Raw genomic sequence first — 14965 nt, forward strand, 5'->3', positions numbered from 1 at the left:
TGCAGGATCAGACCACTTTTGCAACATTTGAAAGGACACCCCAACCTGTTCTATAACCAACCAGGACCCATTGGTATGTGACACCCAACACTTGGCTGTGCCCTGAGGGAGGGCAGTTTGCATTTTTTATTTCAACTTGCATGTAAATAGGGTTTAATTACTGTGAATGAAGGTGCAAGGAAGGTGCAAGGTATCCCACAGCATGAAACCCTGCAGTCGCAGGGCAAGGTTCAGGGTGGGGGGGGTACACCCTTCCCCTCTTCCTCAGTGACCTTTCTCCACCTCCTCATGTCCCCTGTCCCACCACCCCCCAGTGCCTGCATACAGGAGGAGTACCCCCATGTCAGGGCTGGAGGTTTTACAGTACAAATTCTTATGCTCTTAACTTTAACCTTGCTCCTATTTCTAGTTCCTGATTGCTATGCTTCATATACTGCTCCCACCGAGCACAACAGGCAGAAGAGAACCCAAGCCTGACACAGACTCCTGACACCACTTCCATCTCAAGTAAAAATGCTGGCAATGTCACTGCCAGGTGCCTATTCACTACTCTTAATATCCTTTTAGACTCATATTCATAGTATTGAAAAAGCACATGAGAATTCAGCATTAGCATCTCTCTGGCATGATGTAGACATGTCCCTATATTGTGTGAATATATCAGCAACTAAGCTTGCATTTTAACTAATCATTTTAGAATTGAAAAATGTATATTTCTGTTCCATATATGAACATACCATTATTTACCAATGAATACAATTTTTTTTGTCTCTGTTCAGGTTAAGAACAGTCTCTGCCGTGTTTGTTTGCCCTAGTTCCATGCTTGTCTGCTGCTCAGCCGCCCAGCCTACGGTGTGCAAGATTAATGTTTAAAAATTCATAAACATTACAAATGTTCAGGTAGTCCAAACAGCTACTTAATGAAATATGCTTCATTAACTCAACTGGCTGGAATGGCAGAGGCTGAGGCTGGCCAGCTCTGATGAGTGGCAGTGGGGGAAAGCAGCACCGCCGGTCGGCTCAGCAAAGTGGGGGGAGGGGGGGGTCCCCAAAATTCTCAGCAGGCACAAGATAAAAAATTGGGGGAGTGGCTGGAATGGCAGAGGCTGAGGTTGGCCAGCTCTGATAAGTGGCAGCAGGGAAAAGTGGCAGCAGTGAAAAGGTCAACCAGAAGCGAAAGTGCATGCGAAAACAGGGAACTTATTTTTTGAAAAATTGTATTCTTCATTAATCTGAAATAACCAGTAAAAACTGCAAGTTTAGCACCTGGTGTCTTGCTGAATCATTGCAAGAGAAATTTCATGCATTTAAGAGTGAACCCCAGTGGCACCTGATGTTGAAATTGTTGCAAAGCAGGGAAAATCCCATTTTTGGGTGTTAGTTATATGTTAAAATATTAAATCAATAAAAAAACTCTCATGGAAGAAATTCAGGAGCTAAAAATAAAACACGCTGGAGGTGTTTTAAATTGCCACAATTAAAAACAAAACTAAAATGATAAAATCAGCTGACAATGTGGATCTGCAGATGCAATTTAGCTAGCTTAATGGTGATTTTTGTCACATGGACACAGGAAAAGTGCAACGTGGACAAGCACCCAATGAGGCTAAAAGGCATAAGTATCTCTTCTCTCACAGCATTTAGTAGGACTTGTCAGTACAATGCCCATTCTCCATCACTTTCATGCTGCATTGGGCACATTCTGTTCACAGTAAATACTAATTGTCTCATGAAGGTTAAAGTCAGTCTGAGTTACTGGTTTTTTTGTCCCATATCCCAATCCAACTTCTGTCTCTTAGTCATGGATCCAAGCCCTACCAAAACTGAAAGACTAGCTTCATATCAGTCAGACACTTTCATAATTTCACCTTCCTTATTTTCCACAGGTTTAAAAACATCCCTCGTGTATTTCACTTGCAAATAGAGTTAGATACTCATTTGGTTTCATTGCTAAGCTCTTCAAAAAAATTTAACCAAAAATGGTTAAAGATATCAATTGCTCCAGAACCACCAACTGAAAAAACTCTAACTGACTAATTTCCTTTTCACCAGAACATGCTGCTTGCAGATACAAAGTGAAGAATTGTTAAAGCTTTCTCCATTTTTTTGTTTTACTTTTCTGGAGAGTTTTAGCCGTGGCTTTTAAAATATTTTCCCTCAGTCTTTTCTTATTTCCCTTTTAAACGCCTATTTTCAGTGATCACTCAGTTCTTCAGACTTTTTCAAGAGATTTATTCTGCATCTGATCCAACAGCTATGCATAACAACAGCTTCATAAAATCTTGCTACAGGGAACAGTCTCTAGGCCGGGGGTTGGCAACACCCAGCACACATGCCAGAGTTGCTCATGAGGCCATTTTGATCACAGCACAGCTGGCCCAGGCTCTGGGCAGTTCCTGCCATCCACTGAGCATGGGTTACTCTCAGCAGGCAGCAGGGAGGCTGCAAGCCCTGCTGCAAGCAGCCCAGGCTCTGTGGCAGGCAGCAGGTGCCCAGAGCCCAGGTTTTCTGTGGCAGGCAGCTGGGACGCTGCGAACAGCTGTGCCAGTCTTTGGAGCACTGGCCAAGATCCATGGCAGTAGCAGTGGCACATGTACCTCAGGACGCCCCACCAAGAAGGGGCCTGGGGCAGCACAACCCCAGTCCCTCTCCTGCCATATACCCCAAGTGCCACTGCCACAGAGCTGGTGCTAGGGCTCCAGAGCCTGGGGCAGCCATTTGCAGCTGCCTGGCTGCCTGCTGCAGCTGCCCAGAGCCCAAGCCCACTGTAGCAGAAAGCTGGGAGGCTGCAAACAGCTGCACCAGGCTCCAGCTGGGCTCACTGGGCAGCTTGAGTATGCTGGACTCCATGGCAATGGCCATTATACATGTGCCTCAGGGCAGAAGGCAGCGGAGGGACCAGAGTTACACTGCCTCAGGCCCCATCCCAACCATGCACCGCAAGTCACGTATACCGCCACAGAGCCCAGCCAGGGCTCCGGAGCCCAACTGGAGCCTAGTGCAGCTCTTTTCAGCCTCCTGGTTGCCTGCCACAGCCAGCACGAGGTTTGGGGCAGCTGTAGCAGCTGGCAGGCAGGCTGCAAACAGTTGCACCAGGTTCCAGAGCCCCGACGTTTGCTACATGGTGGCAATGGCTGTATGCATGCCTTGGGGCACACAGTAGGGAAGTGGGTGCATCTACACAAGATATTTACTGCAGAGTTGACTAATTAGTTCTGCAGTAAAATGTATTAGGATGAAGTAAAATAATTATCTCTTCTGTGGGTTAGAGTTTCCAGACAAAAGTACTATAGAATCATAGAATCATCCTACAGTGGAGTTATTTACTCCACCACAATGCACATGTAGATGATAACGGGGCTGGTGGGTACCCTCATGCCCCAGCTAGCCCCTCCACAGCATGTTGAGCCAGGGGGGAGTGGTCCTGGGCTAGCAGGCTGACCCCTGGGGCTCCCTGCCAGCTGGGGCTGCTCTGCCTCAGCCTACCAACAAGCTGCAGTCCTGAGTGCACATGTAAACACTGTGCCCAAGAGCAATAAACTCCAACACAATCTGCACTGGAGTTTATTCAGAAGCATTAATTTCACACATAGATGTGCCTAGTGAAGTTTACCGTCCTAATCAAAGGAAACCATTCTAGCGGAGATCAGTAAGGATTGTTTAGTTTTTACACTTTTTGCTTCAAACAAACATTAACATGCCCAGCAATGCTAATAGCCTTGAGAAATACATTGTGTAAGAACACACATTTGGCTTTTACTGTTTCTTCTTTAAAGACAAGAATACTGATCATTACCAGCAGACTGTACTTCTTCATAGCATGCATCAATAACATCAAAATCTGTCACCCAAATTTTATCACTCACTTTCTTCTCCTCTCCCTGCCCCTTGTACTCTCATTTCACTACTACTTGAGATGAAAAATGAAAATCGTGATTCAAAGCCCACTGAAGTGAACAGGAGTCTTTTCCATGATTTCAATGGGTGGAAGAGACCCAAGGGTATATTTGAACAGTTCTTGCTGTATAAGGAAAGTTTTGTGTACCTGGGTACAGTTAAGTTATCAACAACTGCCTCGTTTTCCCACTTTGGTCAATAATTTTTTAAAAAGTCATAATCTTTAATACTAAGTTTTTTCAGTCAAGAGATGATTCAACAACATCTTTAAACTTACTTGTATTTTTAGCAACTGTCCTGAAATCCATGCCAACGCCCCTCTGAATAACAGTGCAGCACAGCAAATTGCTTGGAGCGATCACAATTTTGGCAGGGAGAAAAAAAGCAGTAGATGCTTGTCTATACTGATACGATTTTTATAGCACCTAGAGTTTATAGTCTTCTGATGAACTGCTGAAAGGTTCTGGGCATTCTTATTAGTTAATCAGATGGGTGTGGTCAGCAATTTTAAGTGACTGGCACTTTGTTTTTCCTTTTAAGGCAGTTTTGCCTACTTTAAAAATTCCTTGGGACCTTCTAGTCTGTTCATGTGAAAGGGAAAAGTACTTTTCCCTTTCACATCTTCAAGTACTTTGGTAGGAGTGTTGTCAACAGATTGAGGGAAATGATTACTCCCCTCTATTCAGCACTGGTGAGGCCACATCTGGAGTACCATGTCCCTTTTTGGGCCACCCACTATAGAAAGGATGTATACAAATTAGAGTGTCCAGCAGACAGCAATGAAAATGTTTAGGGGGCTGGGGAACCTAACTCCTAAGGAGAGGCTGAGGGAACTGGCCTTGTTCAGTCTGGAGAAGAAGACTGAGGGGGAGGGGGGTTTAATAGGAACTTTCCACTACCTGAAGGCTGGTTGCAAAGAGGAAGGAGCTAGACTGTTCTCAGTGGTGGCAGATGACAGAACAAGGAGTTGCAGCAAGTGAAGTTTAGCTTAGATCTTAGGAAACACTTTTCATGAGGAGGGCAGCAAAGCACTAAAACAGGTTACCCAGAAGAGGCTGCAGACTCTCCATCCTTGGAGGTTTTTAAGATCCAGCTAGACAAAGCCTTGGCTGAGATGATCTAGCTGAGAACAGTCCTTCTTTGAGCAGGGGGTTGGACTAGATGATCTCATGAGGTCCCTTTCAAACCTAATTTTATATAATTCTACTGTGCATATCTGTAGCCAAGTTTTGGAAGCTGATAATTGCCTTTTGCCCATATTGTCTTCCCTTTGAACTGAAGATCCTTCTTGTGTTGAAGGACAGCCTTGTGACTAGCAGAATGAGACTTTGAACACCTCAGTTCAATTCCCTGATCTGCCAGAGACTTCCTGTTTGACCTGCTGCTATAACCATATCTGGAACCTACAACTAAATATACATTCCTGACTTAGACATATATGTATCTTATACAGTGTTTAGAGAATATTTAGGTGCTTCAAATAGGTTCACAAAAGCTAACACACTGAGTAAAAAGCCACCAAGTTTAGCTAATAGAAATCCCTGGGGAGAATATGACTAGAATCCCACATTTCCTTGAGCATTAGACCTTATTCTGAGCTATAAGAAAACATCTCCTTTTATTTGGTATTTATAGCCCTGAACCTTGGTGCCCATAGCTGTGGCCATGGTCTGCCTCACATATCTGCAAGAACAAGATTACAACTTGGAGTACAGACCTCAGGATATCACTGAACTCGTATACTTCATCCTCACACACAACAACTTCAGTTTCAACAACCAACACTTCCACAGCACAGCTATGGGCACCAAAATGGCCCTACAATATGCCAACCTTTTTATGGCCCACCTAAAACACTACCTTAAGAACTGTGCCTTCAAACCCTTACTATACCTGAGATACATAGATGATATCTTCATCATTTGGACTGATAGCCTGAAGTCTCTGATTGATTTCCACCAAAAATTCAACAGTCATCAGCCCTCCATCAGACTGTCGCTTGAATACCCTAACACCAGCATTTTCTTTTTGGACACCATGATCAATATCCAAAATGGTAAAATTCAAATCACCATATATAAAAAACCCATGGACCAACATACATATCTGCACAAAACCAGCTACCACCCTAAACACACCAAGAAAGCCAAGCTCTCTGGTATCACTGAATTTGCAGTGAGGAGAATACCTACCACCTCACAAATCTCAAAGGGCCTTCAGCCAACAAACACATTCCTCCAAAGAGATAGATCACACTTTTGAAAGAGCCACTTGGATACCGCATAAAGATTTGCTGCAGTACAAAAAGAAAATCCCCACAAATCGCACACCATTAGTTATAACGTATCATCCTTCCCTGGAACCTACAATGAAAATCCTCCAACAATTGCAACCCAGACTAGACGACGACCCCATTCTTAAAAAGATCTTTCAAGAACCACCCATCCTAACCTTTAAATAAGCACTGAACCTCGCTAACCTCATCACCAGAAGCATACTCCCTCTGGTCCAAACCATACCCAATTAATCCAGACCATGCCAGGACAAGAAATGCAAAACCTGCCAACACATTCCCACCCCAGGCTCCTATTCACCTGATTGCTCCTTTGCTATACTACAATTTTCAGGGTGTACTGCTGTGTCCCATTTGAGAAACAAACTTTGGCATCATCAGGGATACTATTCAATACAAGGGTGTGACCCATAGAAGAGAACAGGGCATTTTCAAATCAAGATATTTCATTTTCCAGAAGAAATATTTGAACTTTTGCATTTTAAAAAAACCTAAATTTTTAATGAAAGGCAGATAGTCTTTTTGAAAAATTCATCTGGTCAAGAACTCATTTTTCCACAGAAGAGCAGTTTTATTACAAAAATGCTATGTACCCTGCTGGGAATTATACAGACTGTATGTATTTAGGTGTATAAAGAGCTTTGCACTCTAAAGAATTAGCACTAAACAAAACCAAATGGTTTCACCAAAAGGGTCCAGTGTTTATCCAAAACTATCCATGACCTGACAACTTTTTAGAAAACTGTTTGGGACAGACCTATTATACCTGCAATTCCTCCAGAAGAATGGCGCTTGTGTATATATTGCATTCCAGTGCATACGGTCTGAAAAAGGTATATATACAGTAAATTATGCACACAATTACAAGACTATTGTAGAACTGCAGATTTTTACTTACTTGATTTTTTTTCAAATTCCACACTCATCTATGTCCAACTTCCATTATCATCAGCCTATATGAATCCAAGGCAGAATTTTTGCTCTTATTGTCTTCAGAAAATGTGCATAATTGAAACCATTTAATAATTTTTTCTCATTAGCCTTTTCTTTCACTTATTTTCTTCACAGATACTGTGCCTTTCAATGTAAGCCTGAAACTAAAATTTGATCTTTCTGAACTCCACATCTAATTGTGTGTAACAAATATTTTCTGTAAGAAATAGTAAATTAGGATTCTAGCTTCCAATTTTGATTTTAAAACTGGTGGATGGAAATGGAAAATAATGGAAAATGGAAAAAAATGGGAAAAAATGGAAAATAATCAGTAGAAGAGAATGTGGACACTTATTTAGTATTGGTCTTTATCTGACTAAATGATAAAAAATATACATGTTGTAATTTGACGATTAGTGATTTAATGGACAAATAATTATACACATCATTGACAGTTATCAGAAGAGCAATTCATTCTCACTAGTCAGGCTTGAACATCCAAGGCTACTAGGAGTGGAAGGTCATATATTTTCACTTTTTAAAGTTAATTCCTCCTGGGTGTGCATTTTAGACTAGTTCCTCAGGCAGGTACCTCCAGTAGTCTTGTCCTGACTATAATGTCTATAGGATACATCCATACTAGCATTAATGTCTATCCCTTAAATGTACTCCATAATGCCTGTCCTTTGAGGATCTGCAGAGACTGATGATTTGCAGTGACACAACTGGAACACACCTGCAAGCGTTGTAAAATCAAGAGGCTAATTTTTGTCTTCGTGATTCACCAGCACAAACCCACTGTAGTAAGTTAGGTATGACAAATCAGAGCGGTTCTGTACAGCAAACAGAATTTAGCCAAAAAGATGGCACTACAAATCATCCTTGATGAACCAATTTACATTCTGCTAATGTTATTGCCCTTATAAAGAAAAAGTGAGAAAGAGGTTTTTAAAGCAGCTGCTCAGATTTTTTGCTTTAAAGAAAGGTATTTACTATAACCACCAAAATAAATTCTGTGACAACCAATTTGGAGACACAAAATTTTCATTTGGCTTTCAGACACCGTCTCTGAGTATCATGTATTTCTCTAAATTATTGCTTCTAAAATTTCATAGACATTAGGGCTGGAAGGGACCTCGGGAGATCATCGAGTCCAGCCCCCTGCCCAAAGGGCAGGAAGTCAGCTGGGGTCATAGGATCCCAGCAAGATAAGCATCCAATTTACTCTTGAAGGTGTTCAATGTAGGTGCTTGAACCACCTCCGCTGGCAGACTGTTCCAGACCTTGGGGGCTCGGACAGCAAAGAAATTCTTCCTTATGTCCAGCCTGAAATGGTCTTGCAGGAGTTTGTGACCATTCGACCTTGTCATCACTTGGGGCGCTCTGGTGAACAGACGTTCCCCCAGATCCTGGTGGTCACCCCTGATAAACTTATAGGTGGCCATCAGATCACCCCTGAGCCTACGCTTTTTCAGGCTAAAGAGTCCCGTGGCTCTCAGCCTGTCATCGTAAGATCTGTTTTCCTGACCTCTGATCATGCGCGTGGCTCTCCTCTGGACTCTCTCAAGCTTCTCCACATCCTTTTTGAATTGTGGAGCCCAAAACTGGACGCAGTACTCCAGCTGCGGCCTCACTAAGGCCGAGTACAAGGGGAGAATGACGTCCCGGGATTTGCTCGAACAGCATCTATGGATGCACGCCAGCATTTTGGTCGCTTTACTAGCCGCAGCATCGCATTGCAGGCTCATGTTCATCTTGTGGTCAATGATGACCCCCAAGTCTCTTTCTTCTGTAGTGCTATCCAACGTAGCACTGCCGAGCCTATAAGGAAGCTGCAGGTTTTTCCTCCCAAGGTGGAGAACCTTGCATTTTTCGGTGTTAAACACCATCAGGTTCTCGCCCGCCCATTTGCTGAGCTTGTCCAGGTCAGCCTGGATCACCCGCCTATCTTCTGGCGTGGATGCTTTGCCCCAAAGTTTGGTGTCATCGGCAAACTTGGCCAGTCCACTCCTGACTCCAATGTCCACATCGTTAATGAATATGTTGAACAGTATGGGTCCCAGGACAGAGCCTTGAGGGACCCCACTGGTCACAGGGCACCATGATGAGTGACTGCCATCAATCACAACCCTCTGGGTCCGATCACGAAGCCAGTTTCCCAGCCAGCGGATCGTGGTGGAGCCAAAGCCACAACTGGGCAGTTTGGCCAAGAGGTGATCATGGGATACCATGGTTGGCTGCATGTCTTCCCTGCCCAGATCAAGGGCTGTCAATGGTAAGTCCTAGCAGCCATGAAATATTCATTTTCTAGCTTCTGACTGTTTGGGTAAGTGTCATTTTTCTGTCCTTATTACAGTATTAGACTCCTCAAAACAGATTGGCTCACAGGGGCTGATTAGCCTGTTTTTACTTCAAGAACATAAAATTGGAAGAGGTGGCCCTGGGCCATCAAGTCAAGTTCCCTGCAGTTGAAAGCATTTTTTTACCCAAGTACTTCTAAAAATCATCCACTCCAAAACCTCACAACTAACAAAAGGGCACAAAGCCAGTAGACCTGTACTACAAGCTACAGATAAAAACAGGGGAGACAGGTGTTCAGTCAGTGCCGTGCCACTGAAATGATAGGGAAATAATTGGGTTACATATGCCAGGATCCTAGGAAGAGACCCATGCTTCATGCTACAGAGGAAAGTAACACCCTCTCTCCCCCAGCAGTGTAGGGATGCAGTTGAATGCCCAAGGCAAAGCACAAGTGACAGCTTCAGGTTGCTTCCGTGATAATAACCATGAGACTGCTGGCAGGAAGGTTGCCCCTATCACCCTACTAGTTACGTCACTGCCTCCCCACCAAACCTTGCCAATCTGACCTGGGGGTAGGGAGGAGGAAATCCTTGTTTACCACCAAACTTGATCTGAGCAGAAGAGCTAGACTCTTGTATCCATAAACATGAAAACTTTCTCAATGCCATTAGCAGGAGCACTACTGCACCCCAGTCAAGGCTCCCAGCCTTTGCTGTGGTCAATGTCTAAGGTTGTGAACAAGTGTTTCTCACACCCCGTCTAGATTTAGGCAGCTTACTTTAAGGGAGCCTGTGGTATGTAGCTCACTGTGGGAGGGGGTCCTGGCAGGCCCTGGGAACAGGTAGGGAAGAAGGGTGCTGGCAGGAATAGGGGTACTAAAAAACAGTCCAGACATGGTCAAGGAGATAGGAACAGCACAGCCACAGTGCTGGGGCAAGTGGTTGGGCTTTCTCAGTCTTGGGGCAGCGCTATGAACATGTGCAGGTATTTGATAGATTGGGTTAACCACCTCCTAGACTGAGTTGACCTTTTCCCAATCTAAGTTAGTGCACCTCCTGAAGTGAATTAACTTCTATCAGGCAAACAATTTTTGGCCAATTTAAATCTTCCGAATATTGGCACAAGAGGGCATTCAGATAGACCTAACCCTGGATAAGTTGGTCTTAATGTACATACCTTAATGCAGCAGCAGCAGCAGAAAAACAGAAACCAGTAAGTGAAAATTTTACTTTCTTGGCTCCTATATACAACCAGCATAAGCCTTGAAAATCATGGGATTTTAAGGAACCTACCACATGACAAAGATCTTACCTGTATACCCTAACACAGGATTGAAAATACTTGATTTCATATATCCCATGTGCTGACTATGGACCCAAGAACTCTCTATATCATCCCTTCCATAAACTTACTGAGTTTGATTTCAATGTGTATTGATAAGTTACAGTGATGAAAAATATGCCTGGAACCAGATCAGACAGACAACCTGTTATCCCAGGATTGCTGTTTGTAGGATATACCACGACAGTGCTTCACCACAACGAGGTAGGGAAGCAGGTAATAGCTTTTTATTGCATTGAACAAATCAATACCCTAGGAAAGACACCACAGGTGTTATTGCTGTCAAAACACTTGAAAATTTGTATATTTTTTTCCATTCAATAAAGTGATGGATACGTGGGCACCCTTACAGATTGATTATATGATTTAAAATATTTGAGTAATACCAGAGTGCAGTGGGTTAATATAAACAAAGAATAACATCTACCCACTTGCATTTTTATTTTTTCACTTCATGTGTGTAAAGAAAAAAAAACCGCATTTTTTAAAAGGAGGAGGAAAGGCTAAATATTTGTGTCAATGTTTGTAAACAGTTAAGAGCACCATCTGCTGGCATGTCAGAGCAAGTTCAGAAGTTTATAAGTTTGGTAAAACTTTTGCTGTGTGCCACTGAAAACAGCTTCCAAAGGAGGCAAGTTTGTGCCCTGCAAAGGAGATGATTGAAAAAAACTTAATAGAAAAATTCCCAGACAAAATGCAAGTGTTCAAAAAAATTCGTTTTGATCCAATGTTGTGTTCTCATGAAATAAAACACCAAAACAAACAAAAACTCCCAGATTTTTCTCTACTTTTTTCCCAGGGAAAACAATATTTCCTCTGCCAAATCTGTATAATTTTTTAATGTATTTATTTTTTGAAAAGCTGAAAAAAATTACAGAAAATTTGGAAACAAATTAAGTATTTTGGTTTAATTTGGAAAAAAAAAATATATATATATATAAAATGTAATATATAATAATGTAGTATAATATATTATATTATATTGTATATCATCTGAATTGTTTTATTTTTAATTATATATGAAGAAATTGCATTTTATATCTTTATTGTTAATATTATATATATAAAATTTTTATATATGATTTTCATATATATAAATGACCAGGAATGCCATGTGTCTGGAAGATTAGGTGGAGTCAGGCCTATGACCAGGGACAGCACAGGCAGAAACAACAAGCAGGCAACCAGGTTACTAAAGTCAGTGAAAAATTTGCATTCATTTTTAATGGCTTTGGAGCGGGGCTTTAAATTCCTTGGCATTCTACCTTTACTTAGACTGGGAGTTGGCATATATATATCCGAGTCAGAATCTGGGCATTGTAAAAGCAGCTCAATGTGAGCCTTTGCCAACCCTCCTGTACTTTTTCTGAGCTGAGTTTTATTCTCCTTATCCTCAAGAAAGGTTTTAACTGGGAAGTAATAATTAACCTTCTAGCTAGGTAACTTGCTCATCAGAATTTCATTTGGAAAAATATTTTCTTTGGAACTTTTGATGGTGTTTGCAAAGGTATGAATTGCATTGAAACTGCTATTGCAATAACTCATGGCAAGGAGGTTCATCAATAAATATAAAACACACCAAGCTACTCCCTCTTTTGTCTTTTTTGTCTTCAGTTCATGCATCATTTTTGTGTTTTGGAGCAAGAAAAGCAGTCATTTAATAATAGATAAGACCAATTATGTATTTGAGACCCAGTTTGCAAAAAAAGCTTCTAATTCAGTATATGCAACATGAAGCATGCACAGTTTTGCAGGCATAATCATTTAGGAGTAAAATAGACTTCAGCCAATTGCCTGAGTTGTAGATACAAATAAATGTTTTCATCTGTACATGAGAGGCACTTCCTTACTTTCTGCTTAGCATGCCTAGTCTAGCATACAGAAAATTGTGCAATGGACAACAGATGAAAATTAGAGAACAGATGAAGACTGCTTTAAAGTACTGGCTCTCGAACATTTATGAGGTCATCAAAACCTCTCCACATAATAACACCCTACATATTTGTACTCACAAGTCCCATTTTTTCAAGCTTTTTACCCTAATATTGGAAATGTCATTAAGTCAACCCCACAAGGGAGCACTCATCTGTGGATTCCCATAAGTTATTTTTTACACAAACTTTCAATAAAAAGATTGAAGTACAGTAATCAGTAGGGGCGTGTGAAGCAGACCATATTCAATTCAAATTTGGCCCGATTCAGGGGATAGTGATTTAATTCGTCGTTTTGGATCACTATCCCAATTCGATTCAGCTGAATCCAAATCTAAAGATTCAATGCTGATTTGGAGAATTAGTGATTCAGCCATAGACACAGCTTTAAATGTTTTTTCTACATACCTCAAGGTACCAGGCATGGCTCGTGAACACTGAGATGGTAGGGTGGATGGTGCATCCCACAAGAGTGCAGCCCCCCTCCCACCCCTGCATGCTCGGAGGCTGACCTGGAACTGGACCGGAAGTGCTTCTGGTCCACCTCTGGGTCTGCTGCCAAGCACACTGGGAACCCCCCCACACACACATACACCCCTGTTGGATGCTGCATCTGCCCCACCATCTTAGCATTCATAAGCCATATGGTGTCTTGAGGTATGTAGAAAAAACATTTAAAGCTGTGTCTATGTCTGAATCGTCGAATCTCTCTGAATCTCTTTGAATTGATTCAGAGGGCTCCAATTTTATTCAGAGAGATTAAAGGGTCTCCTGATTCGATTCAGATTCAGTTTCGGCCACCAAATTAGGCTGAATCTCTGCCGAATCGAATCAGCAACCAAAGCTTCGCACAGCCTTAATAATCAGTGAATGAAAGCTCAAGACCAGCTACAGTTATTGAGGTCCTTGGCTTAACAGCTCACTCTAGAAATAGTTTTTATTATATTAAGGTTTCTGAAACAAATGCAGAATGTTTAATGGAAACATTATATTCAAAGAGAATTTTAGACAAAGCTCCATATCCAAGAATGATATAATGAGCAACAGAAATCAAAGAGTAAAATGGAAATGTACCCAAGAAAGTGAACAGTAAAGAGCGGGACACAATGTAAGAGGAAGAGATTCCAGAAATGGTGATGATAATGGAACAGCAGTTCCAGAAACAGTATGTAAAAATATAGCCTGTGAATACACAAGAAGACTAAGCTTTGTAAAGGCTGAGGAGCTGGTGAATATTTCAAAGCATCAGTGGTTAAATACTGATGAGACTAAAATATAGAATAAAGAATACCTGAGAAAAATATTTTCCAAATCCACTTCCAACTCCAGCAGGCACAGCTCCCTCTGAAGGTTGCTTTCATCACGGTTAAATTGGGACTGAGAAGTCTACTTCATAACAAGCTATGAATCATTATGGGAAGCAAAAAATATAGCATATTCATTCATTTGCTGCAGTTGAAAATTATTGAGCTATGCATTTCTAGAGACTCTTAAAGCATACAACCCTATATTTTTCTTATAATTCAGTTAAATGTGACAGACATCAGTCTTTCAAGATCCTGTCAGGGAACAATACAATGAAACTACGGGAGGCCAGCAATGTTCAAAAACTGAGTGCATCCTAACCTATGATTTATGACATTTTTCTGATTAAGTATGTGCAACTCCCCACTTACTTAAGTAAGGCAGTGAAGTAGTAGAAAGCAACACAACTGAATGAAGTTTAAAATGAGAGAAAAACTAGCTCATTTTATACCAGTAGCAACAATTTAACTATAGGAGGAGCAGCTAGATTCACTAGTGGGGAGAGGAAGAGGGAGGTGTTGCCTTATTTTTTTTGCTACACAAAATCACCATTTAAATGGCTGGTTGACATGCACTGGTGGCAATAAGAAGGAGGTAACATCTCATAGAATCATAGAATCATAGAAGTAGGGTCGGAGGGGACCTTGTAGATCTTCAAGTCTGACCCCCCTGCCTGGGCAGGAGAAAAGACTGGACTCAAATGAGTCCAGCCAGGTAGTCATCAAGCCTCTTCTTAAAGACCCCCAGGGTAGGAGCCAGCACCACTTCCCTTGGAAGTTGGTTCCAGATCCTAGCCGCCCTAACTGTGAAGTAGTTCTTGCGGATGTCTAATCTAAATCTACTCTCTAATAATTTGTGTCCATTGTTCCTTGTCATGCCAGGGGGCGCTAGGGGAAACAGTGTCTCTCCCAAACCCTTCTGGTCCCCCCTACTGAGTTTATAGACAGTCACCAGGTGTCCCCTC

This window comes from Crocodylus siamensis, chromosome 3, assembly GCF_052110815.1.
Source record: "Crocodylus siamensis isolate JL-2025a chromosome 3, ASM5211081v1, whole genome shotgun sequence".
Taxonomy (NCBI): domain Eukaryota; kingdom Metazoa; phylum Chordata; order Crocodylia; family Crocodylidae; genus Crocodylus; species Crocodylus siamensis.